Source organism: Lathyrus oleraceus, chromosome 4, assembly GCF_024323335.1.
Source record: "Lathyrus oleraceus cultivar Zhongwan6 chromosome 4, CAAS_Psat_ZW6_1.0, whole genome shotgun sequence".
NCBI lineage: Eukaryota > Viridiplantae > Streptophyta > Magnoliopsida > Fabales > Fabaceae > Lathyrus > Lathyrus oleraceus.
The window spans coordinates 3,283,579-3,311,336 of NC_066582.1; positions in this window are offsets into that span (position 1 = coordinate 3,283,579).

Here is a 27,758-nt window from a genome sequence, read left to right on the forward strand (position 1 = left end):
AAGCAAGTTATTGTAAGGTTTATCAAGAATCAGATTATATGTCGTTATAGTGTGCCAAGTAAGATCATTACTGATAATGGATCAAACTTGAACAATAATATGGTGGGAGATCTTTGCAAAGACTTCAAGATTGCACATCGAATTCTTCTCCCTACAGACCTAAGATGAATGGGGTTGTTGAAGCTGCAAATAAGAACATTAAGAAGATCATCCAGAAGATGGTTGTGACATACAAAGACTGGCATGAGATTCTCCCATTTGCTTTGCATGGGTATCGTACATCCATTCACACTTCAACAGGGGCAACCCCCTTATCTCTTGTTTATGGTATGGAAGTTATGCTCCCCGTTGAGGTTGAGATCCCATCACTGCGTGTGCCAATGGAAGCTAAGTTGATAGAAGTTGAATGGTGCCAAACCAGATATGATCATTTGAACTTAATTAAAGAGAAGAGATTGATTGTCATGTGTCATGGTCAGTTGTATCAGCAAAGAATGAAAAAAGCTTTTGATAAGAAGTTCAAGCCTCGTTTGTTTCGAAAAGGTGACCTTGTGTTCAAGAATATTTTATCGTTCAAACCTGATGCTAAAGGAAAATGGACTCCAAATTATGAAGGCCCATATGTTGTGAAAGGAGCCTTTTTCGGCGGTGCTCTGATTCTTACAACTATGGATGGTGAAGAGTTCACACGTCATGTGAATGTCGATGTAGTCAAGAAATACTTCGCCTAAAAAGAAAAGAACAGCTCGCTAAGTTGAAAACCTGAAAGGGCGACTTAGGCAAAAATTAGCGTCTCGGGGGATTGAAAACTCGAAAGGGCGATCCAGGAAAAAGTTAGAGACATAAAAGAAAAAGTTTATCCTGGTAGATTGAGTACCTCACGTTTGGGAAATCTAGGCAAAAATTAGGGATTGTGTCAAGTAACTGCATTCGTATGGTCCCGATCTTGGAAGCAGTTTGGAGCAGGTCATTTGGTTTTGAGTTATCATTCTCAACTAAAGACAAGCACAATGGATTTTGAAGGTGGTAGGGAGAGTAGTGATCATTATATTCAATGTAGCCCTTTTTCTATGTAAATTACCATTTTTCAACTTTGTAAAGATCTATGGAGTCACGTTATTTACGGACTACCATTCTATTAAATAAAGTTGAGCTTGTATCCAATCATTTCCATTCTTATTTACTTCTGCTAAATAAAATTGAATTTTTATGATGATAATTTTAAAATAAATTAATGAATAATAATTGTTTTTCTTAAAATAATAAAAACAATCGCTTTAAGAATAATCGATTTCGGCAAGGAATGTCAATAGCAATCTGAGAACAGGTAAGTCTTGAAGTGTGAAGCATTGTTGGTCTTCCCCAAGCAGTTGGTTTGGTAAATATTTTCCTCCACAACAATTTGTCATTTATCCCTGGCTTGGTTGATGAGTTTCTCCCCGAATATTTCATCATCCCCGGTAAAGTCAGTGAGTCTCATCTCTAGTTGAACTGATGATTGATCCCTTTTGCGAATTCATGTTCCCCAGTTGAGGTATTCATGTTTGGTATCCCCCAGTCTTATGATTAGAACCTGGAGATCCATAACCTTTATTTGGTTTCCATTTGTATAATTGTTTTGCATAACTTTGGCAGTTTCTCCTTTGTGTGAATCAGATCCGGTTATCTTTGCCTTGGAATTGGTTTATTTTGCAATTTCCAAGAAGAGTTTGTTGATTATTGATATATGTGATGATCTCGGTCATAACATCCCCAACAACTTGCTTGGATCCCCATGTGGAGTTTTATCTCTTGTGTCCCCCGACAGAGTTCATCTTCTGATACGAAGATCCCAAATTCTTGGCAGTATGGGATTTAGAGCAGTATTTGATTTTTGTCCCCTATGGGGTTGTCTCCCCTTTGATATAGTGTATACTTAAAAATTCCCCTCAGTGTTGATAACTTTGATCCTCAGCAGATCTTTTCTCTATCCTTGGCATGTTTGGTTGACTATCCTTCAACAAGTGCTCTTTCCCCCCGTAGAGTTTATTATGATTGATGGGAAGTATGTCCTCCATGAATTTCTCAGCCAGAGTTGATTTGTTCAGAGCTGGATGATTTATTTTTATTCCTAGCATTTTCTCCAGTTGGTGTTTCCATCATGTTGAGATTAGTCGAGTGTTGCAGTAGTGATTCAAATCCTTGCTATTTGTATCCTTTGTGTTGTTTTGTCAACATAATCATAATCATACATGCATATGCATGCATAAAGCACATCATCAGATGTTTTATTATGCATTCTAATCGCATTGATTTTTCTTCTGATCCCCTGCTTTGGCGATAATATCTCCCCATGCAGATTCAGTGTGTCTGTCCTCCTTCAATTGTAGAGTGTCAACCCCTTAAGCAGAAAAAGTTTAACCTTTCTCAATTCCCCACATAGTTATTTCCTCATGGATGATTATTATTTCAGTTTCCTCCTTAGTTAATTATATGGATGGAACCACTCCCCTTGAGTTAGATCCTCTTTGGGTTGAGTCTTTGTTTGATCGTTTCTTTCTAGTTTTTACCTAGATAGACATTTTGATCCCCTGAGAGTTTATTATCCAGTAACTGGTAATATTTTTCTTGATTCTTGAGTACTTTACTTTTCCCAATACCCGGTAAAATGTAACCTACTTCCTCTGCTTTCCCTAGTGGATTCATTTTCATGTTTCCCCAGATAGTCTATCCTTAATATGTTCACTTAAACCGGTGACAAATATTCTTCCTTTTGTGGTTTTCTACCTAGTAAAAAGGTAGTTGTAATCCCTATTCTTATTCTCTAGAGAGTCTATCCTTGATATGTTCCCTTTAACCAGTGACAGATTTTCTCTCCCTTTTTGGTATTCTACCTAGTAACCGGTAGTTATAATTCCTATTTTATCTTTCCCCTCTGAGTCTATCCTTGATATGTTCATCCTAACCAGTGACAGATACTCTCTCTTTGGTATTCTATCCAGTAACTGATAAATATAATTCCTATTTCTCCATGACAGTTTATCCTTGATATGTTTACCCTAACCGGTAATGAGTATTCTTCCCCATTCCCCAGGCGGTCTATCCTTGATATGTTTATCCTAACTGATGACAGATATTTTTCCTTTGAGTTTATCCTTGATATGTTCACTTTAACCAGTGACAGATACTCTCTCTTTGGTCTTCTGCCCAGTAACCGGCAGTTATAAACCCCATTTGAGTTCTCTCCCTAGTAGGTTATTCTTACCCAGTAATTGGTAACGAGTACACCTCTTTCCCCTCAGCGAGTCATCCTTGATATGTTTACCGTAACCAGTAACAGATGTCCCTCTATTAGAGTATATTATCTTTCTACCCAGTAACCGGTGGTAGATAATATATCTCTGGTACTCCTGTGTTGAAGTTCATTCTTCCCCAGTTGAGTTTGAGTGCGTGTTTCCTTAGTGAAATCACCAACCCTCTATTTGGTTTGGATACTTCAGTCTTGTTCTGATATATTCCTATCCCTTGCAGATTTCCCTTATCCCCGGATCGAGTCCTTCCATTGATTTATTTTCATGGAAATCCCCTCGTGTCTCCAGTAGTTTTTAAGTGGTAGTCTGGCATGCGCATAACTTGTTATCCCCACAGAGTCTCTATCTCCTCAGTGAGTTTCCCTTATGGAATGCAGTTTGCTTATATGGACTTTCTGTCTCCCTAGATTCTTTTCCTTTGTGGCAATTTATTCTTCGCAAAGATTATTTTACATACATGCCATACGCATCATGAGGTCTCTTAGGGAACAAAATTTGTTTCTATATGTTGTTATTTAAGTCCATTCTATAGAGTTGATATGAAGATTTTAACCTTCACATCCTCAGTTAGAATGTCCTTAAATAGGGGTAACTATAAGACCCCAAATTTGACCCTAAGACCCCTCATGCTATCTCATCATATGCATTGGCCTTGGGATCACACCTTGGAACCCTCCTTACCCCTCATTCATTAGATTTGTATTGGGAGAGATCACCAAGCACATTTGATTGTATCATGTTTATTTTTCGATATTTACTAACCAAAACACCCAAAAATATGTCTATGTATAGCTTTATTCCTTTTGTAGGTAGTGTGTGTATCCATCAATACCTCATCAAGCTCATATCTAGGGTTTGAGACCCTCAATGCAAGGAGATCAATTAAGAGATGGCTCACATTGATTCTAGACATCACATATGGGTCCCCATGATCTTCATTTATCATTTTGATCAATAATTCATCAAGAATTTGAAGCTTGTTTGCCTTGGAAGCCATAATTCATCTGGGTGTCTTATGTGACTTCCTCAACAAGTTTCTTTAACATTTGATAAAATATATCAAGGGATACTTCATTATACATCATCTTATGCCTATTGATCAGTCGCCAATTCTCCTTGTTTTTTGACACTCATTCGACACCTTTGTAAGGAATCAGTAACACATTAGTCACTTGTTTTATTGTTTTGTTGCGTTATTTATATGTTTGATATTGTTGTCTCTATTTATGGAGCACATATTATATGCATCATCATACTCCATTTTATATCCTTTTGTGGTAGTTCTTTTGGTTTCAGGTATAAACAAGTGCACCAGAGGGATAGACAGGCAAAACAGGCATTATGGACCCGATAGAAGAAGAAAAATGGACCTACAGTAGCCCTGACACGGCCATCCATGTTGGCCAACACAGGCCGTGTCAGGAGAGAAGGTTGGGAAATGGAAAACAGGGAGTTGACACAGCCGCCCGTGTCAACTGACACGGCCCGTGTCAGCCTCCCTGAAGGGCGTGTCACAGCATAATTATGCCCAGAGGCCAACACGGCCAGTGTTGGCTTGGGCACTTGAATTTCCAAAATTTTGCTGTTTTTAGCACGACTTATCCTGGAGGGAATTTTGGACTTTTACGCAAGGAAATTTGTCATCAGGAACTATTTGTAGTGGATTTGAATTGGGAAAAAAAGGACTTTTTGGAGACGATAGAGAATGGGAAACGATCAAGATTGAAGAAGCGACAAGAAGCGAAGAACGGGGATCCTTCAAGAGCGGACGCGATTGAAGATCAACGAAATTCCGACCTTTTTGTAATGTTTCAATTTTACTTTGTATCTGATTTAAATAATATGATAGTGTAAGACCCCAATTTTGTCCTTAAGATCCCTCATGGCATCATAACATTGCATTTACATTGCCTCAAGGATCATAAGCATCTTGGTTCCCCTTACCTTTGGGTGGGACCTCTTGTGAGTGGTTTGAGATCACCAAGCATGCTTGAATTGTATATTATTGATTTTCTTATTTTGTTTACTAACCAAAAGCACAAAAATATGTCATTAACATCTTTTGTTTGTAGCTTGAGCAATCACAAGGGCAAAAGCCTCTAGGAGATCATAAGTACAAAGGTATGGCCAAGAGAAGATGAAGGCAAACATGGCAATGGTTCCCAAAGGTCTCATCCATCAAATATGCCTCCCTAGCATCTCAATTCATCATTTTTGATCAAATCAAGTCAAAGAGTTTGAGGTTTGTTTCTCAAGGAAACCCTAATTCATCTGTGTACCACAATGCCTTGCTCTTGAAGCAACCTCAGCCCATGATCAAATAAAATCAAGGGAAGTTATTTAAATCATCATTTCATGCATATTTGAACTTATTTGAGTGTCCTCAATCATCAATTCATCAAGATATGAGTCATGGACTTGAGAAGTTGATCAGTCAATTCATCTGACTATTTTGAAATGCACTGAGACCTAACTTTTTATGTGTTGGTCAAATGGAGATGATCCCAAAAGAAAAAATGTTCTTAAGGACAATATGAACAACCTTCATGTTCATCAAAAATTGATTTGAAGCTTGGAAGGTCATATCCCATTCCAATACATTATAGGTCATTTTGACTGAAACCCTAATTTTGGGTCAACTTCCCAAGAACATAACTCATTTATTTTTTTATGATTTTGGGGTGGGATAAAATTTATTGGAAAGCTTAAGATGTCTAATTCAAATGTTATGTTGATCAAAATTTCAAATTCTCAAAGGAAATACATGTGATAATGCAAAATATTATAGGTCACTTTGGACCAAATGCATTAAAAAGCAAAAAAATCCAACTTCAGGTTCCCATAACTCTTTCATCAAAAATCCAAATGATGCAAAATTTAAGTCCATTTTGATTGTATTGAAAAGATATACAACTTTTATGTTGGTGGTTTTTTCATTTGAGGCTTCCATCATCAAAACAGAGGGGCTTGAACATTGGCCAAATTTGGAAACCTCACCTTTACATGTTTTGCACCTTACACTTTAAACTCAAAATTCACTAATTTCCACACTTCAAATGGATTTTTTCCCAACATAATATTTGTTCCTTACATCAAGACCTTTCCAACCATTACTTACATGCTCATGTTTGGATTTGGAAATTGGCATTTTCGAAGAGGAGAAGTTTTAGGCATAATTGTGCATAACATGTTGGAATTCATTGCACAAGCCATTGCAGTTCAGAGTACACGTCCATTTCAATTTGATATGATATCAGCTTGCATTTGCACTTGCTTTTGGGCCCTCCATGCGCCTGTACAGGCCCATGCATGGAGGGTCCAATTTCATGCACATGAGTTTGATCACACTTGCCTTGCCTCTCCATCTATAAATAGAAGCATCATTCCATTCAATTTCCATCGATGAATCAACCTGAAATGCTGCTGAATTGAAAACCAAACCTCACCAAAGGAACTATTTCATTTTCATTCAAAATTTTCAGATCTGAAATTCAACTAAATCTGGTTGAATCTCTAGATCTAAAGTTCCTAGACCTTCATCCTATAGTCCATTGTACTTCTGTTTGGCCAAAGGAAGCAAGGAAGCAAGCTCAGATCACCACAATTCAAAGGTTCTCTCCAACTGGTTTTTATTCGAAACTCACCATTCTTTGATCTATTTGCTTGGATATTGTGTTGCCTGAAGTCCTCTCCATAGAGGCATCATTGCTATGTATTCAATTTTCAAAATCAAGCAAGTTCATGATGAACACCATCGAGCTTCCATCTATGATTTCTCTCTAAATAGGAATCTAGAGTGGAAGTGAATGGTATAGGAGTGATGTACATCACTTCCTCTTTTGATTGATGTCTGGATCGTGTGTTTTGGTGCACATTTGCTCTTCTGCAAATTTGAGCTCTCACCGGAGCTAGCCGGAGAAGACGGTGGCGCTGGCCACCGTCTGGTCTCCAGATCCAATCGTGGCCGTCCATTCTTATTTCCAGATCTAATCCTGGCCTTTGCTTCTTATGACTTTTAATAATTCATTGTGTTACGCGTGGACTGAAGCCTACCATGGAAGCGCGCATCTGGAGCGTTTGATCAGCCACGTCAATTAATGAGGCTTGACCAGACGCTCCTTGTTTTTTTGAATTTTCTAATTTCTGTTTTAATTTCTTTTATTTCCTTTATTTTCAAAAATTAATAACTTCTTCATTTTTAATCCAAAAAATATGGGACCAATTGCATTCTTCTCCAAATAAATTCTAGTTTCTAATTTTGATTTTTTACATTTTTTATTTTGTCATTTGATATTTTTTGTGAATTTTCTCTTTTCTAGTTATTTTTAATTCATTTTAAATAGTTTTTGATATTCAAAAAATACAAAAACATTTTCTCAACCTATTTGAATGATGATGAATCCATGAAAAATATTCTCATCAATTTTTTAATTGATTTGAGATTTATTTGAGATTTTAGTTCAATTAGGTTATTTTTATTCATTTTTAATTGACTAAAAATAGTTTCTGACTTTTAAAAATGCTGAAATTTTTTGTCAAACTTTGTTTGACCTTGTTGAACTTGGGATAAATCACTAGAACCTTTCAAAGTTGATTTGAAGTGATTTTGAAGTTTGACCTTCCTTTATTATTTTAATTCAAGTTTATTTTAAATATTAAAATACCAAAAAATATTTCTATTCATTTCTTGACTTCCAATCTTCATCTCACTTCTGTTTTTGAGTGTTTGACCATGATCCTCAATATCATTGGTCAACATATGTTGATTGGTACATTCTATTTCATTTAATGCACTTTAATCTTTCCATTTCCTTTTCCATTATTCATCTCCTTCTTCTTCTTCTTTCTTTTTTATCAATGAGTTAAAGGCTGATAAGTTAGCATTGATTAGGGAGACTTAATCTTCCTTGATTCAAATCTAATTCATCTTGATCAATTGATCAAGTGAATGGCTTTGCATTAAGGATAGGTTGTTTCCTAAACATGCAAAGGACTTAAACCAATACAAGATCATTTTTTTTTTCTTTTTGGCATGACAAGTTGTTGGAACTTGGTTCACTAATCAAGACTTCTAACTTGTGTTATTGTCTACATTATTATTGACCGGCCTCAGATAATTGTGACTTCTACATAAGTCCAATTACGATTGCTTAACATAGCGCTAAATTTGCCTTATGGCACACTAACTACTAACATTAATCATTAACCATTAACCATTAACATTTACTTTTTGCACTTTACTTTTATGCAATTTACTATTCTTGTACATATTATTCATTTGCTTTTCCCTTTTGCTCACTTGGGCACATGTTTATGCTAATGCCATTTGCCTTTTGCTCACTTGAGCATATAATTGTGAATATATCTTATTGTGCTTGTGTTTTGTTTTAATGCAAAGAATTGGACAAAATGGACTTAGATCTTAGGACTTTACCCAAGCTAATGGAGTTTATAGAGCAACTAGGCCTCATGCCTTTAGAATGCTTAAATGTCAAAGAGCAACTAGGCCTCATACCTTTAGAATGCTTAAAGCTTGAAGTTGAACATTGAAAGGACCATATTCTGAACCCCCTATTGTCCATTCTTTAATTGTTAATAGAATCTTTTGATGTGTATGTCTTTGTGCTAGGGAGTCCAACATTGAGCCAAATTGAGGAACCATTACCATGAACTTCTAAGGGAGAGGAATCCAAGATACATTGAGGAGCTTACTAAGAGACTTGCTTGTTGATTGCTTGAGTTTTGCTTATGTGATTGCTTATTCCAAAGGATGGGAGCTACTTGGATCATCAATATGATCTCAAGAGAGGAACTCCATTTGTGGTTTTGTTTCTTATTCCTTACCTCTTATATGCTTAGGACTCTAGCCATTCTTCTTCTTCCCTCCACTCTAACCCAAGCCAAAACTTTTTGTGCAAAAATTTAACAATTGTTTTCAAACATTAGAAACCTAATCCTTATGCTTTTGATTTTCAAACTTTCTTTTCATAACACTTATTTTGAATTGAACTTCTAAGTCAACTTTGAACAAATTTTGTACATACTTTTCATTGGTAAGTATAAACAATTCAAATGTCTTTTTTGTGGTTTCAATGGCCACTTTCTTAATCAAATTTTCCATAACCTTTAGCTATTAGGTATGAGTTATACTTGTGGTAGATGTAATACTCACCTATATCCTTAGTGATGGACAATGAGTCTTCCATGCTTATTATAGGGTTAACCCCTCACTAGCATGTTGAAGCTATCCTCACATGGTGGATTTATGGTTTTAGGTAGAGTTTTCTCCCTTGGATAACAAAAGACCTTAAGGCTTTTGGACCAATCAATTCACCAATTCATTTTGAGATTTTTACCCCGAACTACGAGATTTTGATCCTAATCTTTTTATAAGATGGTACGTAGGCAATGGGTTTATCCATCCAAACACAAAATGTAAATAACTTGTATATTCTCTTCTCATCTCTTCAATCATATTTGCACAAACATTTTTTTTCACAAAACAACAACCTTACAACTAATGTGAAAAGGGCTCCCTAGGAGTACCTAGGATGTTTTGGGTGCCTAACACCTTCCCATTGCATAACCAACCCCCTTACCCAGATCTCTGATTCTCTTTTATTAGTTTTGGATTCGATAAAACTTTTAGGTTTTTGTTCGCTTTCTAACCATTCCTTTGGATAAATAGAAGTGCGGTGACGACTCGACTTGTATGATTTACCTTGGATTTAATCAATATCTCTAATGGTAACGAATACCCCGCTACAGAAAAGTGGCGACTCTGTTGGGGAATATTTGCCTAGTGGGTTTTGCCTACTTTTCATATTTGTTGTATTGTATTGTGTTTTGTGACATATTTTTGTGCAATTTGGGATTACTGTATTGTATGTAATGATTGAATTGCTTGAATATTAATTCTGTGTATGCTTGGTGATCTTTGTGAGATGAGTTCTATACCCGAACTCGAGTGCACTTAGGATAGGAGAATGGCATAGTCTTGTTAACTTGTGTGGAGTTATTCCTTAGCAAGTTGACTTGCAAGCCAATTCACTTGGTGGAGGTCATGTTGGGATCAATAATGTCACACAAGTAGTTGTGGTTAGACATTACTCTTTCCAATATAGACCTTAGAAGCCAAGGACCTTGGTTTACCAAGCCCATCTTGGCCTATTCTTAGGATGTAGTGCGAAAGTCGTTCAAGTGTAAGATTTGATACGGTTGTTACGCGATACTACACTCATAAGAGTCTCTCTTTAGAATATTTTTGGAATACGAGTAGTCGTTTATCCGATAATATCCGAAAGATGGGATGATGACTATGGGAACCTCTTATAGAACATGTTTGGCAGGTTTAAACCCTAGTACACTCCCTTTGGGTGGTTCTTAACCGAAACCCCATGCTCGTGACTCGCAACAAACCCTTGATTCGTGGTTGATCCGTTCATGTGTCCTTAATATCAATGGAACTTGGGTGTTGATAAGGTGTAAATCGTAATCCACCAAAATGGATGATTGATATTAAGGATAACATGATCCATCCCACGACCTTTGTTTGGTGTGCTTTGCTTGATCCTTAAGTGTGATTGTTGCATTCATGCATTCATGCATCCATTTGCATCCATATCATCAATAATGAAGAAAATTTTCAAGGAATTTAAGAGGTCTATTTGCAAATTTTCAGACATGGAAAGACAAAGAAGGAATACAAAGAAGTACAGCTTCAGACAACCAGATTTGAAAGAGTTAAGGAATCTGACATCCTATGTATTAGATCCCTTGGGTTTCAAGGCTCGTTTTGGGAAGCTTCTTCCTCTTCCGACTACTCAGGTGGATGAAGGGTTGATGAGTGTATTGGTGCAGTTTTATGATCCTTTGTACCGTTGCTTCACATTTCCGGATTTTTAGCTTTTGCCCACGCTTGAGGAGTATGCCTATCTTGTGGGTATACCTATTCTAGACCAATTTCCGTTTAGTGGCTTGGAGGGTATTCCTACTTCTCAAGAGATAGCAGATATGTTGCATATAGATGAATCTCCGGTTGGTGCTCATATGACTACCAAAGGTGGAATTCAAGGTCTCCCTTCTAAGTTCCTCATTGCTCAAGCTATTATGTATGGGAAGGCCATGAGTGAGGACGCCTTTGAGGCCATATTTGTACTTCTCATCTATGGGTTAGTATTGTTCCCTAACATCGACAAGTTTGTGGATGTGAACGCTATTAGGATCTTCTCTACTCTTAATCCCGTTCCGACTCTGTTGGGTGACACTTATTTTTCTTTGCATATGAGGAATGCAAAGGGTGGTGGTGCCATTATGTGCTGTTTGCCTCTGTTGTATAAATGGTTTATTTCTCACTTACCACAGACGGATGTCTACGGTGGTCCACGAGGCTTATGTCTCTCGCTAATAATGATATCTCTTGGTACAACCGTGTGTATGATGGTGTGCAGATTATCGACTCTTGTGGTGAATTCTCTAATGTACCTCTTCTTGGCACATGTGGTGGGATTAACTACAACCCTATTTTGGCACGTCGTCAGCTTGGGTTCCCCCTAAAGAATAAACCCAATAACATTCTGTTAGAGGGTGTGTTCTTTCAGGAGGGTAAAGATCCTCAAGGCTTGAAATCTAGGATGCTCCGCGCTTGGCGCAAGATTCATAGGAAAGGAAGGAATGAGTTGGGTCCTAAGAACTGTGTCGCTTTGGAGCCTTACACTGCTTGGGTCAGGAAGAGAGCTTCTGAGTATCTCATACCGTACGAGTATCCGAGACCTACACCTTTGGTCGTGGCTGGGCCTTTGACCCTCCCTGACCAAGGAGTAGAGGAGTTGAGAGACGAAGACCGTTCACGTGCCTGGATCCGCGAACGAGAAGAGTTGCTTCAGCAGATTAAGGAAAAGGATGCTTTGATTGAGTTTCTTAAGCATCAGGTTATTGATGATCCCAATGATGCATGGACTTCTCTACTTCCTCAGTCTTCTAGGTTCTAGAAGAGGAAGTACGATCGACTCGCCAAGGAGAAGGCAGATATGGAGGCAGCCTATGAGGAGGAGGTGAAGAGGCTTCGTGCATCTTATCTTCCTGTGTCCCGAGCTTTAGATGATTGTTTCTAGGGATCCATAGGATGATTATTTTCCTTTTCTCTTGTATGTGGTTACCAATGCTGTACTTCTTTGATGTAAAACCATTTCCCAGATATTAGTGACAAGATATTTTCATATATGATAAGTGTCTAATAGTTCCAAAATTTGCAAATAAAACTCTAAAGTTCCTTTGAAATAAAAAAACAAATCATATGCACAAGCATTGCATGCATCATGTGCATAAGCAGATTTTGTTCCCAGCTTCTTGTCCTTTGGTCTAACTCTGTGTTCTTCATTTATTTTGAAGACAAGCTGACTCACCGGTACTACACCAGAGCCAATTCTTCAAGACTGATGGATCATCTAGAACAAGAAAACCGCGAGCTGGAGGAGGAAGTAGCCAGGTTGACTGCCTTGATGGAGCCATTCTTGGCCGCTCAGAGCCAATCTTCTCCAACGCCCTCAACTCCTCCTCAGAGGACGGTCATTTCTGAGATCGTGACTTCTACTGTGCCTGCTGCAACGGCTCATTTTGCGCCATCCATGCCAGCCGGGTTCCCTTGAGGAATGCCCCCAACTTTGTACCAGAGGGTTTCGCCCCTACTCTTGCTTCTCTGCCGGCATCTAGCCCGGTCCTTTCAGTGCCACCGCACGTTGTGCACACGTTACCAAGGGTCGAAGATACCATCTACCACTCTGAGCCATCTGAGGGTCCGGATGTTTATGAAAAGATGGATGATATGAAGGACCAATTCCTTGAGCTTCGCAAGGAACTGGAAACTTTGAGGGGGAAAGACCTCTTTGGTAAAAGTGCTGCTGAGTTGTGCCTTGTGCCCAACGTAAAGATCCCTATTAAATTCAAAGTGCATGACTTTGAGAAGTATAAGGGAAACACATGCCCCTCAGCCATCTTGTGATGTATGCTCGCAAGATGTCAACGCAAACCGATAATGACCAACTGCTCATCCATTATTTCCAGGACAGTCTGACTTGGAGGCAAGACTCAGACAAGCTCGATTAGCCAGATTGGAATCAGACGAAGAACAACTTTCCATCCATTCAAGCTCAGATTCAGGTTCTGATAAAGAGATCAAAATTATGGCTAATGTTCCACCGCCAACAGAAAGGCTGTTGGGAGACTATGGAGGTGCAAATGCACAAACTGACAGATTAACTATTGTCAACCAACCAGTGAACGTGGCTAATTTCCAGCTGCACCCGAGTACCATTAATCAGCTTGAAAGGAAGCATTTTACGGGAAAAGTGAATGAAGATGCAAACAAGCATTTGTAGAGGTTTCTGACCATGGGCAACACTCTAAAAATTGATGGTCACACTGAAGAAGCCAAGAGGTTAAGAATGTTCCCGTTTACCTTAGCAGAAGAAGCTGAAGAATGGTTTTATTCTTTACCTGTCGGTAGCATCACAACTTGGGAAGAAATGGAAAAGGCATTCCTGAATGAGTATTTTCCAGCGTCGGTATTTCTACGGAAGAGGTATGAAATTCTGAATTTTAAACAGAAGGACGGGGAAACTTTGGGAGACGCCTATAAGAGATTCAAGAGAGTCCTGGTAGCCTGCCCAACTCATAATATGGATGCTACTGAACAGATGCAGATGTTTGTGAATGGTCTAAAAATAAAGACCAAACAACTAATTGATACCGCAGTCAGTGGTTCCACAAATTTTTCAACAACCACCGGTATTAAGAAGATCATTGAAGTTATTGCTGCCAATGAGCACATGGAGTTGTACGATAGGTGTCAAAGCAAACCAGAAGGGGTGATACATTTAAAGCTGGAAACTACGAAAACCCGTATTGAAGATACTATAGCTGCTGAAGTTGAGAAAAAGCTGAAGGCGATGAACATAGGTACCCGACAGGTGGCACAGGTCCAACCAACCCCTACTGTCTGTTGTGAAATCTGTAACGGTCCACACCAAACTCTATATTGTTTTGCAACTCCTCAACAAGTGGAGGAGATCAAATTTTTGAAGCAGAATAATCCTTATTCTAACACGTATAATCCGGGTTTGAAGAATCATCCCAACTTCTTCTGGAAAGACCAAAAAGCGATCGCCCCTCAACATGGTCAGTACCAAACTCAATATTAGCAACATCAGCAACAACATATACCTAAGAAAGATGAGTGGGATATTGCCATTGAAAGAATGGCAGCTCATCATGTTCAATTTCAAGAAGAAACCTGGAACTATCAGAAAAACACCACAACTTCCATAAAAAATCTTGAAGTCCAGATGGGTCAAATCGCTCAGTAAATAGCATCAAGTTCTCAAGCACAAGGTGTTCTACCTAGTGCAACTGCGCCCAATCCTAGAGAGCATTACAACGTGAGTGCTGTGACAACACGAAGTGGTAAATCTGAGGAAGTTATTGAGGAAGTGGATGAAGAGGAAGACCAATTGATCGAAGTGGACCTTGAGATCAAAGAAAATGAAGTTGTTAGAGAAGAAGTGGTAGCACTGAAACCGGGTATGAAAGAAACAGTCATTGAGCCCAAGCCGATTGTTAAGCTCCCATTCCCCACGAGAAACAAGAAAAAAGAACAACATGAGAAAAATTTCGAAAAATTCTTAGAGTTGTTCAAGAAGCTGAAGATTAACATTCCTTTGTTGGAGGAACTTGAACAAATGCCTACTTATGCCAAGTTCATGAAGGACATCATTTCAAAGAAGCGTACCACCAACACTAACCCGATCATTCTAACCGAAACTTGTAGTGCTATTTTGCAGGGTATGAAGATTCCGATAAAGAAGGAAGATCGAGGAGCTGTCACCATCCCGTCTACTATTGGAGATAGGTCATTCAACAAAGCTCTTATTGATCTGGGAGCTAGTGTGAGTTTCATGCCATTATCCATTTACAGTAAGCTTGGTATATGGGAGGTGCAAGATACCAGGATGACACTCCAATTCGCAGATCATTCGGTCAAGAAACCGTATGGTATTGTTAAAGATGTCTTGCTGAAAATTGACAAGTTTGTATTTCTGGTCGATTTTGTAATTCTAGAGATGCCGGAAGATGAATAGATCCCTCTCATTCTTGGTAGACCCTTTTTGGAGACGGGAAGATGTGTAATCAACATAGAAGAAGGAACCCTGACGTCGAAGGTTTATGATGAGGAAGTGAAAATCAATGTTCGAAGCACCATGAAAGACAAAGACGATATTTGCACCAGTCACACTATAGAGGTTCTGAATCAGGTGACGACATATGATGGCCCTTTGAATACACCACCATCACCTTTGAAAAGAGTGTTGAGGCTTGTCTAATTTCGACAGTGATAAAGAAAAGGACAACGGGGACCCCCAAGTGCTAGCCTTGTTGGATACGCAAACCCCGCGGAAAGGATCTCAACCACACCGGTGGGGGAATATACACTAACCTAACTCTAATAAAGAGGGTGAAGAACCAAAGAAAGGAAAGGAATTGAAACAATTTCCAGAAAACTTCAAAGATGTGTTTTTAGATTCTAAAGGAAAATGTCATGCTACTACAAAGGCGGGGAAGTTGTTGGACACAGGTCTTATATATCATGTTCCTGACAATACCAGGCCACAGAGAAAAAAGTTTGTCGAGGGATAGTTGGTGCTCTTGTTCAACTCCAAATTAAAACTTTTTCTAGGAAAAAGTTGAAATATAGGTGGTCGGGCCCGTTTTTGGTTCACAAAGTGTTCCCCCATAGAGCGATCGAACTGACAAATCCAAATAAGGAGGACACCTTCAAAGTAAATGGACAACGGTTGAAGCACTACTATCAGGGACAGGAAAGTGGTCTGATTGAGAATGTTCGTCTCCAAGGATGAGGGTGACAACCGTCGAGCCATGCGACATTAAACACAACGCTTTGTGGGAGGCAACCCACGCGGTTTTTATCTAACTATTTTCTTGTTTGGTATGTCTACAGGTTCACTCGTAGGTTTGCGGTTACATCACGCAGTTCAGGAGAGAAGGGTTGATTAAGATGGCCGGACACCGGAAGAACGAGGATAAATCGAAAAACAGTGAAAGAGTCGGAAAATTTTGAAAAAACAAGGCTCTAACACGGGGGCCCATGTCAAGAAAGGAGAAAAATTAATTTTTTACAGTAGGCTGACACGGTCGCCCGTGTCAGCTGACATGACCCGTATCAACCATACTGAACCAAGCCTCAAATTACAGTGGCTTGACACGGCCTGTTGTAAGACCCCAATTTTGTCCCTAAGATCCCTCATGGCATCACATCATAGCATTGCATAGTCTCAAGGATCTTTGAGCATCCTGCCTTCCTTTCCTTGGGGTGGGATATCCCTATGAGTGGTTTTAGATCACCAAGCATTGCTTGCATTGTATATCATTACTTTTCTTTTAATCACTAACCAAAAAGTACAAAAAATATGTCATTAACCTTTGTTACTTGCAGCTTAAGCAGTCAACAGGTCAAGGCAATTCGAGTGAATCCATGGTACAAGAGATGAGGTTTATCCTTGAGATGAGGACTATTTGATCATCATAAGGGCTTATGTGAGCTAAAGGTTCATTTTGGAGCAAATTCCCCAAGTGGTTGAGGCCCAAGTTCATCAGGCAATTTCAGGTCATCTAAGGACCAATGCAAGTCAACTGAAAGTCAACTGAAGGCTTTTAGTGTGGGAATTGAATTTCTTCATCTCATTCATGTTCAAACAAGGCTTATTCATCATGTCAAACATCCACCTTGAAGAATTTGAAGCCAGTGCAAAAGTTTCCCAAAATGGAAAGTGACCTATAATTACAAGTTTCCAAAAATGGCAAACTTTTAGACCAAATTCAACTTGACTTTCCAACATCAAAGAAGCTTCAAATGAAATTTTTGTCAACATGAAAGTTGAAGATCTTTCTCTCCCATTTCCAAAAAGTCCAAGATCATGAGCATCTGATAAATGGTTGAAGAATTATGATCAAATGATTGCCAAGTGCACATGGAACTTCAACAAGCCATAACTTTTTATCCAAAGCTCCAAATTGAGTGCCTCTTTTTGCATATTGCTTATCATGACCTATAATTTCCAAATCCAACATTACATTGCATGAAATTTACTCATATGATCATTTGCCCATGCATGTTCATTTTGGAGGGAAAATGACAAATTCAAATTTGGTGCATCACATGAGCTAAATACCATTGCCATTGTGTTCATGAGAGGATTTTGAGTGAAAATACACCTCCATATGCTACTATTCACGTCCAAAATTTGCCATGCACCTCACTTTTTCAATTTTGGTCATGCACCTTATTTTCATTAATCTTCCATTAACCATTGCTTAATTAATTTTTCAGGATGATTAACATGTCATATAAAGTCTTAATCATAACAGAAATTTCAAGAAAAAACATCACATTCTAGATCTCAAATTTTTCTTTCCCTCCATTTTTGCTCTCAATTGAAACTTCAAATTTTTCCACATAGCACCTGAATTTTATTGGATATTCGTGTTCTCTGATCATCATTGAGTGCAGATCAAGCTCTTGATTGAAGAATTCGAGCCAGAATCAAGCACACCAAGCTCAAGAACATGAATATGGAAACTGCCATTTGAGCTAGATCTAGGTCGTGCCAAGCCTCAATTATTGCATCAAACTTCAAGTCATCATCTCAGGATTGGATCTGGATCAATTGAAGCCTCAAATCCACTGTTTCATCGTTCTGCTCTTCAAGAGGTGTGAAATTCGATCCTCTTAATTCTTGATATTATGCACATGTTTAGATAGATCTCTTCATGCTGATAATCCTGATGCTTTTAGAATTCGAAATGGTTGAGTATTGATTGAGTTATGCTAAGTAGAAGTTTTGAATGCATTTATGTTTCTCTTTAATTTGCACTGGTTATGAGGAATTAATGTGAATTGAGCCTGGATTCGTATTGTACATAGAATAAGCTTTCGATTGGTATGCTTTTTGCACATTTCTGGAATTTTTTTTGTTGCGTGGCACTGTAGCGCCATCGTCTCCACGAAGAAGACGGCGGAAACCACCGCCCGAGCCACCGTCTGTAACTGGCTGCGTTGGCGTTAGGGTTTGCCTTGTCATTTGCTTGCGTGGCTCCTTGTTGGCGAAGCTATTGGCTATCGCTCGCTTGACCTTTCCCACGCGTACCTTGGACTTGCTGACCAGGCGCCACTTCATTTAATGAAGCGGCAGCGTTTTGATCAAAACGCGCTTGCCTTTGGTCATACCAGGTTCGATTCCTGGCTGCAAACATTTGCGGATTTATTTTTTGCTAGCGCCTTATTTTGATGTGTACGCAGTTCGATTCCTACCTTTGGCATTTCTGCATTTTTATTTTTGCCAGCGCCTTATTTTAATGTGAACCTGGTTCGATTCCGTTTGCATGCACATTTTCAAATTTAATTCACATTTTTCCATTTCCCTCCAATTTATCATGTTTTGTTCTTCATTTTTTTCAATATTTTCTTCAACTTCAAAAAGTCATAACAATTAGAAAATTAATCCAAATCACTTCCAATTTTTTGCTACATGTTCATATGGATGTCTATTATTTTGTGATGCTGATTTCATGATTTTATCATTTCTGGAAATTTAAATGTGATTGATTATTTGAACATGTATGCAAATGTGACATGTTGTACCAATTCTATTGTGAAATGCTCATACATTGGCCAATTGATTTGAAATTTGGTATGCTGATTCCCAACATGTTGCATGATTTTTGAGGCTTGGTTGTGCATTTTTATCATTTTCCATCTCTGTTTTAGGCACATGAATGTATGGTGTGACAATGTGTGTCACACAAGTTGATGTTGATCTTGTTCATTTTCATATACATGTCAATTGAGCTTTTCTGTTTACAATTTTTGGCATGATGATTGTGTTTGACATGTTGTATGCACATAAAAATTTTCATGATTGTTTGATTCATTTCTGTTTTAATATGGAATTTTCATTCTTGATGACCAATTGTGTGCTTTGTAATTGCCTTTGCCATACCTTGCTCATGTGATGACTTTGCTTGATGCTTTGGATTTGGTCCTTTTTAGGACATGTTCTTACTTGATTAAATGTGATTCATGTTGAATATTGGTTGTTGTTTTGACTTTTTGCTTTGCCTTTGACCCTAGTCTTTGCACTAGTGGTTTGTACTCACCTTTTGAGCTTTACATTTCAGGTTCAAGCAATTAGCTCTAATGATTGATGTGATCTCATTACTTGAGATGCAAGTTACCTTGGTTAACTAACCTTGCTGTTTTGTAGGTCATTTGAATGATGAAATAATTTGAGTTGCTTGCACTTTGTACTTTGCTTGGTGTAACACTGTTGATTGGTTTTGTCTGTTTTCTGTTTATCTGTCTGGGTTACTAATTGACTAGCCTTTTGTACAGGTACTTTAGCCGCTTTAGCTCATTATTTGAGCTTTGCTTTGCTTGTGGTTGGCATACCACTTAGGTAATTTCTCTAACTCCATGTAGTCTGGAAGCCCTGTCGTTTCTGTTTGACAGGCATTTGGCTGAAGTCCTCCTTAAGAGGCAATGTCTGTGATTGTTTATATTTGTGCCATGTACTTCAAGTCCTCCTAAGTGAAGAGGCAATTGGCAGATAAAAGGGATTTGCAATTAATCCCCTGCTATTCAGTTGAGTCTTTCATCTTGCTCGCACTACGTGCTGATGCATTTGAATAAACACCCAAGATCATTGTATATAGAGTCATTCATGTGGAGTAGAGTTCCTCATTCTGGACTCCCACACCTTCTTTGATTAAAGCTCACCCAGGCCAGGGTTAAGAGCTATGAGGTCTAACCCTCATCTCCCATTTCATCTGCTCACCCTGACGGTCAATGTCAGTGGTTAAGAGCATCTCAACACCCATAACAGTATTGGCTTATTTGTCAAGGTTGATATGACCCCTTGACTAAAGCCCAACCTTGTATGAGCCTCTTGGTTGCGTATAGCGTGTGATAATTGATTGATGTGATTGCCTGTGTTTGCATTTGCATATGTGTTTTGCATTTGTTATGTGTTTTCTTTTGAGGAGTCAGATGTAAGACCATTGATTGGCTATCTGTTTCCTGTTCCTTTTGGGGAGCTGGATATAAGACCATTGATTGGCTATCTGTTTCCTGTGTTTGTTTCTTTGTGGAGTTAGATGTAAGACCATTGATTGGCTATCTGTTTCCTATCTGTTTTCTTCTGTGGAGTTAGATGTAAGACCATTGATTGGCTATCTGTTTCCCATGTTGCTTTGTGGAGTTGGACGTAAGACCATTTATTGGCACTCCGTTTCTCGTCTCTTTTCGGAGTTGGATGTAAGACCATTTATTGGCAATCCATTTCCAGTTTTGTTGCTCCTTTGAGCCTGCTTACTTGTTTATGCTTTGTTTTGCTTAATTCTAAAGGAACTTACTTGGATCATTTCTATGATCTTGAGAAAGCAACTCCTATTTGTGGCTTTGTTCCCTTAACCCTTTTGTGCTTAACCTTGAACCTTGTTTTCATCCTTTGACCAAAACCAGAAAACTTTTGTGCAAACATTTTCACCTGTTTTCAAAACTAGAAACCTAGGCCTTATGCCTTTGATTTTCAAACTTTCTTTTCACAATACTCATTGTAAATGAACTCTAACTCAAACTTCGACCTCATCTTTGTGAATACTTCTAATTGGTTAATTCAACCCACTCAATTGCTTTTGTGGCCCTTGCCCACTTCTTAATCAAATTTTCATGCATTAGCCATAGATCTGAATTATCTTAGCGGTTGATGTAAATCTCACCTCATCCTTAGTGATCGAATCGTAAGTCTTCCATACTGATAATAGGGTTAACCCCTCTAGTATGTCGAAGCTATTCTCACATGGTGGATTGTTGGCTCAGGTCGAGTTTTCTCCCTTTGATAATGAAAGACCTTAAGGCTTTTGTTTAAAATCAATCCACTCACTTTTTGGAAATTTTTTAGCCGAACTACGACGTTTTGATCCTTATATTTCATGAAAAGGTACGTAGGCAATGGGTTCATCCATTCAAACACAAAAATAACTAACTTGTACATTCTTTTCTCATCTCTTCAATCAATGTTTGCACAATAAATATTTCATAAACAATAACCTGATACAACAAGTTGTGAAAAAGGTTCCCTAGGAGTACCTAGGATGTTGTGGGTGCCTAACACCTTCCTGTAAGACCCCAATTTTGGGCCCTAAGATCCCTCATGGCCCATATCATTCATATCATAACCTCAAGGATCATTGCATGCCTTTGTCCACTCCTAGTGGGTTGGTTTGCCTTGTGGTTTGTTTCTTGATCACCAAGCATACTTTGCATTTGTATATTCTTGCTGTCATATGTTTATCATTCAAAAAGTACAAAAATATTGTCAGTCTAACCTTGTTGCTTGCAGTGGAAGCAATCATCAGAAATTAGGTCAAAGATGGTCAACAGTCAGTCAAAGCAATGGATGGTGGCCATTCTTGCAGAATTTGGGCACCATGATCATAATCAAAAGTTCATACATCTTGGGACATCATTTGAAATCAAGTTCTCAAAGAATTAGGGTTTTGAAATCATCAGAAGAAGTTCAGTCACTCAAAACCCTAGAAAAGTCAAACTTGGTCAACTGTTGATTTAATCAAGAATTTGATGGATAGAATTGATTTGAAGAAGCTCATTCATGCTTGTATAAATCTCATCTATCATGTTCAACCTCATCATGGAAGAAAATCAAGCCAATCAGAAAATTTTCCAGAAATAGAAAGTGGACCTGTAATTTCAACTGCCAGAAATGGAAACTTCTTGATCTTAAACTTACATCATGATACAAGCTTCAAATGAATTTTTGCCCAACATGAAAGTTGAAGATCTTGTCTTCCCATTTTCAAAAAGTCCAAGAACATCAAAATCCCATGTGTGGTTGTCAAGATATGATCAAATCATTTTCACCAATTTTTGAACTTCAACAAGCCATATCTCTCAAACCATAAGGCCAAATTTGGTGGGGTTTTTTCCTACACATCACATTTTTCATCCTCTTTCCAAAAATATAAATTTCATGACCTAAAACCTTACCAATCAAAATGGCATTTTTGGACCTTTTGCATTTAAATTCAAGGTTTGACCAAAGTTTGACTTTTTGCTTCTTTGACTTTTTCTTGATTTTGCCAATTGGGAAATGTTCCATATATTATTTGTGATTTGTTCCAAGCCTTAAACCTTGATCATATCACCATTACACCACCATTCTAGACCAAAATGCAAAAATTGGCAAGTAGGCAAAATGATGGGAAGAGAAGCAAGGCAAGTACAGCAGGTCTGCAGCACACAAAACAGCAATTTGAATGTCCTTTTTGCAGCCTGTAGCAGGCCCAAACTCTCAGCAAAAACACACCTCCATTCCATGTATGGGAAAATTAGCAAAATGCAAATGAGCTCATTACAACTAAACAAGTTTAACATTTGATTAGTAGAGGTAAAACAGACATATAAAGTCTCTTTTCTGACATTTGCAGCCCTAGTGTTCACAGCCTCCACAGACCAAAAACCCTCATTCTCTCTTCTTGCATTTTTGGCAATTGGCTTTTTTCTGCATAAACCCTTGAAAACCCTCGAATAACCTTGTTTCCTCCATCATCTAAACATCATTTGGGATTGTTTTTGCACACCATTTCTCAACTGTAACCCTCTTTCAAGCTCTGCATCTTCAAAGCATCCTCCCATGGCAGTTTGGAGTTAGAGTCAAACCAAAGGTTGCTGAGCTAACATACATCAAGGATCCTTCATTGCCAAGCATAAGGGTCAGCTGTTTGCACTCCTATCATCAAAAACATCACTGTTCCACAACTTGCTTCAAAAACAAGTAAGTTTTCGAGTACCTTCTTTCTCCATGCCCTGCTATGCATATGAAAGATCTTTGAATGCTGGATTGAATGCAAGTTGAATCACTCAAAATGGTTGTGACATGAAGGAGAAATCTAAGTTTACATTTCTGCATCCAAAAATACTTTCCATCGATTTGCTTGACTGATGTTGTTTTACCACAAACTATGCTTGGATTATGATTAGGTTAGCCTCATTGATGCTATTAGCATGTTTGATTTTAATTTCTGGACATATGAAATTTTTCGAGCTCATAGTGATGGATATATGTTCCTGTTGCTTAAACTATTACCATGCCCAGGATCTTCCTTTGATTATGTTTGTTGTGTTTGGTTATGACCATCTGATGTTGCACGATGTAAATACCTGCCATGCTGTATGGGATTTGTTGGTTTGATTTTCATTTGTTCATGTCGATTTTGAACCATGAAGGTGGATTGAATGCCTTGCTGTTACATGAACCTACCATGCTCAAATTTCTCCCTTGATTAATGTTTTGTTTTGCTGTTGGCTGATGTTTATTGTTGTTGATAATGAATATGCCTGCTGCTGTTTGCACCCCTTATACTTTCCTCCAGAAATCCATGTGAGCTGTGTTAGTTATAGGGCTGCTTTGGACATTACATGAACTTTGTCATTGCCTTGCTAACTGCTATGTCTCTTGAATTTTGGTTGAGAATGTATGTTGATGATGAAGCTTGCCCTGCTTGTTTTGAGCCTTATGAACATTGTCCTAAAAAATCCATTTTGATTGTGCTGTATGCTGTTGATTGCCTGTTGCTAACACACTGTCAATGCTGTGCTGCTAACCATGCTATTAAACCTCAAACTGTCCAATATTTTTTTTTTTTTCATGCTGTGGCCTTTTATTGTTGTTTATGCTGTTGGTCATTGCTTTTGTAATAAACATGTGCTGCCATGATTGATTTGTGATGCTGTTGGTTGACTGTTGTTCATGAGGATGAAGTCGATTGATGAAATGCTATGCTGTTATTTGCTTTGTTGGTCAAGTCTTGATGATGCTTAATATGTACTGCTGCTGTTATGAGGATGTGATGTTCATGGTACCCTGCTACAATTTTGGAACATGTTGCTGCTTTTGTTTGTTCAATTTAATATGATGATTGATGAACATGATGCTATACCAGGCTGTTATGATAAACCCTCATGAGCTGCATTTGAATGTTGTTGTTTGGTTTGTTGTTTGAATCATGATGATGAATACCATGCTGCTACACCCTGCTAGCTAAAACCTGCTGTTGTTATTTAAACCACAAACCATGACTAGAAACTCCCATGATTATGTTGTTTGCTGTTAGCTAGGCTTGCTAAAATGATAAATGATCATTACCATTGCTGTCTGCTTGATGCTGTCATGATAAGTACATGATGATGAATGCATTGTGCTGCTGTTGTTAGTATATGCTGTTGGCTTTTTTTTGCTTGGCTTGATTTTAATGTTGTTGTTTTTTGAACATGATAACCATGCTGAACCATGCTGATTAAACATTGCTGCTATTTTAATCCCTCGAGCCTGCTCAGAAAAAACCACATGATTATGCTATGCTGTTGTTTGTTGGCTGTGTGAGCATCACCATGATATCATGCTGCAGTTTGGAAAACCCTCATGAACTGCATTTGAATGCTATTGCTTACTTGCTGTTTGAATGATGATGATTGTATGCTGCTTTTAGAATACTTGTCCTGTCCAAACTTTTGCTCGAATGTTGAATGAGTGCATGCTGTTCTTGTTAAACTCTGCCCAGATTTTTACCATGGTTGATGTTTGTTTGGTTATTGGTTGATGTTGTTGGATGTTCATTATGCCATGCCATTGTGTGTTAGTGCTTGAAACGTGTTTAATGTTGATGAACCATAAACATGAATTTGATGCTGCTTTTGCTGTTTTGAACTTGGCCCAGAAATACATGCTGTTTATATACTGTCATGTGCTGTTGTTTTGTTTATGAACATTGAGCTATGCCAAGCCATGCTGCTACAATCCTGTTGATGTCTTGAACTCGCCATGAAAAATACATTTTGATGAACTTATGCTGTTGCTTACTGTTGGTTATGTTTGCATGATGATAACATGATGAACACGATTTGCCATGCTTACAATGCTGAAATCTTGCTGCTGCTATGCTTGAATCATGAGCTGTCCAGAAATCCTCAAGCTCATGTTGTTTACTGTTATGTCATAATGAATGTTGCTGCGGCTGTTATGATGATGTGCTGCTGTTAAACCATTTGCCTTTTCCAGATTTTTTCCCAATGCCATGTTATTGTATGATGTTGCTTGAAGTTCATTTTTATGATGATGAACTCACACCTTTCCCATACTGTCTTGTTGGTTGCTGTTGTTCTATGCTGCATGAATACCACATTTGTGTTACCATGTTGGTCTGTGTGATTTTGCTTGAGGTTTGTTGGCCATGATAATCAATTGAAGATGAGCATTTTGAGCTGCCCTGCTGTATGTTAAACACTAGGGTTTCTAAAAATCAGAAAATATGAAGTTTCTTTGGTGTTTACTGTTCCATTGGCCTTTGGCCAATGAGAACATTTCGTTTCCATGCATCAAAACGCAGTAGTTTAAGTTAATGAGCTCAGAATTACACAAATGCCACGGTTGACCCTTGTGTTGACCAATTGCCTTGCCTTTTGTTCATGCTTGCTCCATTATTTCACTCAACTTCAACAATTATTTTCTCATTCATTTTTTCACCAAAAATTATGAAATTTTTTCCACATGTTCACAAATGAGTCTAATATTTAATTGTGAATTTTAATTAATTTTTCATGTCCTGGATTTTAAATGATAAATTATTTTCTCAACATGTGTGAATGATTGATACCTTGTGCCATTCTCTTTGTGAAATATTCATGTTGCATCCATTGCCTTTGAATTTTTTTGTGGTAAAACTAGACACATTGATCTTCATTTCCATATAAAGTTTGTGGATTTCTCATTTGTGGTTTGATAGATATGAATTTTTGAAATAGGGTGTGACAATTTGTGTCACACCAATGATTTGCAAATTGTATGATTTTTGTTCACATGCTTCCCCTTATCCAAATGACTCCAAATTTTGCATGAATGATCCCTTGTATGTCTAATTGATGTATGAATTTTCTTGGAATTAATCTTGCTGTTTTCCATTTATTTGAGAATTTTCTTCCATATGTGGTCATTTGTTGACTTTTTGTGCTATGCCTTGCCAAATCCTTTATGAAATTCTCATATCTTATTGTATGACCATGAAATTTCATATGTGATAACTAGACATCTCAAGCTTTGCATTGGTGTTAATTTCATTCATTTCTCTTCTGTTTTCAAATTGATATGATTTTTTGAAGTTGACCTATGTTTGTTGACTTTCACCATGCTTACTTGAATTTGGTTTAACTTCATGAATTTCATTGACTGCCTTCCTCTCATCCAAATGCATTGAAATTTTGCATGTATACCATGTTAGATGTTAGGATTGAGTGTGATTTATTTCATGATTTTTGAAAATGTTTGAGTTGACTTTTGATTGAAGTCTTTGCTGTTGACTTTTGCATGCTTCCTTTGCTATGCTTTGCATTCTTTTGCATATGAAATGACCTTGATGCATGATATAAGTTTGAATCTAATTGTGTTTGATTCCTACATGATTGAATTTGACTTTGATTGAACATTGCTTGCTGCCTTGACCTTTCTCTTTCATCTTTGACCCTAGGCTAGTCCTAGTGGTCTTCTGAGCTTATGTTGAGTTCATCTGTTTCAGGTTGAGCATCAATGCTTTGAGGATCATTCTAATGTGCCTGATTTGAATTGTTTATATTGTGCTAACATTTGTTTTGTAGGTGACTCATATGCTTGAGTCTTTGTGCCTTGCACAATTGGTCCCTCTGTTGGTTGACTTTTGGTTCATTTCTCTTTGTTTTAATTGTTGAACTGTTTACTAATTGGTTTGACTTTTGCAGGTACTTTAGTTGCTTAAGTTCTTTGAACTTGCTTGCTTGCTTTGCTTTTTAGCATTTGCTTTGAGGTATAATTACTTCTTCTTCATGTAGTCTGGAGACCCGGTCTGTTATTTGACCGGGCAAACTGTCTGAAGTCCTCCTTAAGAGGCAATGCCTGTGCTTGTTTATATTTGTCCTAAGCAGGAAAAGTCCTTCAAGTAAGGCAATTGGTGGAAGGTAGGGATAAGTAATCTATCCCCCACTATTCAGTGTGTCCTCTCTTTGCTCCCATTACATGGTTGAAGCATTGAGATAAATACCCAAGATCTAATCGAGTCAATAATGTGGAGAGAGTTCCTACTTTCTGAACTCCCACACTTTCTTTTATGCTCTCTCTGATTTGAGATTGAAGCAATGAGGCACACCCCTCATCTCCTTTTCATCTGCTTCACCTGAGCCCCTCAATGGCCAGGTTAAGAGCGACATTTACCTATTACAGTGGACTTTTAAAGTCAAACCCTCTTGTGTGAGCCCCATTGTTTTGGCTATAGAGTGTGCTGTTTGTTATTCATTGA